This window comes from Peromyscus leucopus, chromosome 22 (genome assembly GCF_004664715.2).
Source record: "Peromyscus leucopus breed LL Stock chromosome 22, UCI_PerLeu_2.1, whole genome shotgun sequence".
Lineage (NCBI taxonomy): Eukaryota > Metazoa > Chordata > Mammalia > Rodentia > Cricetidae > Peromyscus > Peromyscus leucopus.
Genome location: NC_051081.1, coordinates 1,955,052 through 1,958,981, shown reverse-complemented (window position 1 = coordinate 1,958,981; position 3,930 = coordinate 1,955,052).

The following is a 3,930-nucleotide window of genomic DNA, read 5'->3' as shown; positions in this document are numbered from 1 at the left end:
CCACGCCCCCCAGCCCTCCCTGGGGATTCTAGCGGCTCCACCTACCACGCCCCCAGCCCCCATCACTGGGGATTTGGCGGGTCTCCCACCCTGACACGGCCCCCAGCCCTCAGTGGGATTTGGGGCCCGGGGCTCCCACCCTGAACCACCCCCCAAGCCCCTCAACTGGGGAATTCTGGGCGGGCTTCTCCCCGAGCTTCCGTCTCCAAGTCCTGGTTCTTTGCAGGCTGTCCAACTTGGTGCTCATCCTGTCAACCTCCATAATAACGAGAGCACAGTCCTGCTGCCAGTCGCCTCTGAGCCTGAGTGTCACAAACTTTGTCTTAACGAGCTTGGCGTCTGGCGTTGAGCGCACAGCGAGACCCGGCGTTCGCTTCACGCGCACCCGTACCCCAGTTCCAGGGGCTGCGAGTCCTTACCAGGCCACTGCTGCACGTGATAGAACATCCATGCCGTCAAAACTAAGGACTACTTGCCAAGGTCCATGCAACCAAACATGGACAGAAATATGACGAGTGCGTGTGCCGCTTTACATAAAACTTTACTAACAATATGGTTTGCACGTCTGGGTGGAGTTATCCATCTCTGCGAAATCAGTGACCACGAAGTTCTCGCGACTGACTTAAGTCTGCCCCCGCCGGGAAGAGTCGGGTGTGTTTCACTCCACACCCCCACCGATTGGAAGGGGGGGAACACAGACACACACAGCACACACACCAGACACACACCCACAAGGACACACACACACCACACAGACACACACCACAACACACACACACAACACACAGACACACAGACACACGACTCAACAGACACACACACAACAGACACACACACAGCAACAACCACACAGACACACACCACACAGACACACACACAGAAAAAAAAACACACAACACACACAAACACAGCAGCACAACAACACACACACACACACACACAGACACAACACACACAGACACACACACACACAGACACACACACACACACACAGACACACACCACCACACACAGACAGACACACACAGCACACAGACACCACACACACACAGACACACACAGACACACAGACACCACAGAACCAGACACACACACACACAGACACAGAACAGACACACACACACAGACACACACACAGACACACACACACAACACACACACACAGACACACACAACACACACACACGACACACAAACACAAACACACACACAGACACACAGACACACACACACACAACAACACACACAGACACACACAAACAACACAGAACACAACACACACACAGACACACAACACACACACACACACAGAACACACACACAGACACACACAGACACCACAGACACAACACAGAACACACATACAGACACACACACAGACACACACAGACACACACACACACACAGACACACACACACAGAACACACAGACACACACACACAGACACAACAGACACACACACACACACAGACACACAAACACACAGACACAACACAGCACACACAGACACACACACAAACACACACACACACACACACCACACACACACACACACCACAGCTGCCGAGCTCACCGTGGCCCCGACCCCACTGTCCGTTCCCACCCCGCGCAGGCTCGGGCCGCGTGCTGTCATTGAACGCCCGCTGTCTGCCGCCCAGGCCGTCGCTGCCTACACCGGCTCCGAACTCGTTGCCCGCACACCGCGCCTGCCGATCCTTCACCGGGACCGCAGCAGGCCCGGGGCAGGCCCTGCGCGCGGCTGGGCCGGCGACTCGGTTCCCAGACCGCCATGCCCCTGTGCCAGCCTTCCCGCCTGGCTCCTGGCCGGCCTCAGCCTGCTGCACAGACAAACGTCCCCGCAGAGGCCGGGGAGGGTGGGCCGGGGGGGCGGGCCAGCTGCACGGGAAGCCGAGGCAGGAACATCAGGGGTTCAAGGCCAGCCTGGGCCAGTTAGAGGCACATTGCCTCAAAAATAAAATAGGGCGTGTCAGGGTGGAGCCCGCCAGAATCCCCAGTGAGGGGCTGGGGGCGTGGTCAGGGTGGAGCCCCGCCCAGAATCCCCAGTGAGGGGCTGGGGGCGTGGTCAGGGTGGAGCCCCGCCCAGAATCCCCAGTGAGGGGCTGGGGGCGTGGTCAGGGTGGAGCCCCGGCCAGAATCCCCAGTGAGGGGCTGGGGGCGTGGTCAGGGTGGAGCCCCGCCCAGAATCCCCAGTGAGGGGTGGGGCGTGGTCAGGGCGGAGCCCGCCCAGAATCCCAGTGAGGGCTGGGGGCGTGGTCGGGTGGAGCCCCGCCAGAATCCCAGTGAGGGCTGGGGGCGTGGTCGGGTGGAGCCCGCCTGGGGGCGTGGTCGGGGCAGGCCGCCCTTCCTTCCTGGGGTGTCCCCCCCCCGCACCCCGGCCTGGCCGCGGTCCCGGAGGCCGAGCACTAACGTCACCGCCGCCCTCGGTTCCCTCAGGCGCCTCCTCAGCCGGGAGTCTGAGCTCCAGCTTCCGGCCCCAGGGCAGCGCCCCCTCCGACTTCCTGTCCTCCCGGTGTCAGCCCCGCCTGTGTCCGCGGTCTCTGCCCCGCTCGGTCCAGGCCGCGTCCGGGAGGACCAGCGGATGACGCAGGGGACACTGAGGCACGGAGCGCGCTCCGGGGTGGCCGAGCGCCGGCGCTGTGACGCCCCGCCCGGCCCCGGTTTCTCCTGACGCCCCGCCCGGCCCCGGTTTCTCCTGACGCCCCGCCGGCCCCGGTTTCTCCCTGACGCCCGCCGGCCCGGTTTCCCCCGACGCCCCGGCCGGCGTGCCCGGGCAGCTCCCGGGTTGCAGGCAGCGCCCGTGCCCACGCCCAGTGCGTGTGCCAGGCCCCGGGCGGGCGGCGAGGCCGCGCTGCACCCCTCCGCTCGGCGGCTTCCCCCGCCCGCACCCCGGCTGGAAGCTCCGCTGCCGGCCTCACTCGGGTCCCCGGGCCCCACCCGGGCCTGTGCCCGGGGTTTGGAACCGTGCAGCAGGAGGGAGGGAGGACGTCACGGAGGCCTCCGGGTCGGGCACGGGTCCGCCCGGCCTCAGTTTCCCTGTCTGACCAAGGGGGCGGCGGGGCCGGGGGAGCGGGTGCACGGGCTGAGCATCCCTCCCGCGGCACAGCGTGGGGTCGGCCGCTCACCCCACCCCACCCCACCCCACCCCGCTCGGGGAGGCCCAGAGGCAGCGGTTCCCAGAGTCACACAGTGGATCCAAGCGCAAGTGAGGGCAGCGCCAGGAATAATGATGGAGTCGGCGACGTCAGGGGCAGCTGCCCGCGGCGGCCAATCAGAGGCCGCAGAGCTGCACAATGGCCAATCAGAAGCCAGGAAAGAGGGACCTCAGCCAATAGTCTGTCCTGAGGAGGCGGGTCCCGCCCCCAGGTGACAGGCAGTGGGAGGAGCTCGTCCGCAGCGCACGTGTGCGGCCAGGGGACGGACGGACGGACGGATTCCCGGCTCCTGCTCCTCCGCGCTCCTCTCTGAGTTTGAGTCCCAGCCGCACGTAGCCCAGGCTGGCCCCCGGCCGCCGTGTAGCCGAGGACGAACCGAGCTCACTCCCGATCCTCCGGGCTCCCAGCGGGAGGGACCTGCGGGCCATCTGAGGCTCAGGGGGGTCCGGGGGCCTCCGCTGGGGGCTGTAGCCGGAGATAGCCCGCGCGCCCACCCGTGGCAGTAGCCGGAGATAGCCCGCGTGCCCACCCGTGGCAGTAGCCGGTGATAGCTCGCGCGCCCACCCGTGACAGTAGCCGGAGATAGCCCGCGCGCCCACCCGGGACAGTCACTCCGGAGACAGCGCCCACGCCTGCACCCCGGCCGCGAGGCTCAGGCACAAGGGTCGGGAAAGGCCAGCCACGGCTGCGCGGTGAATGGGGCAGCCTGGGCTAAGTGACCAGAGCGCGCCCCAGTCAGAGGCGCTGGAGCGCGGC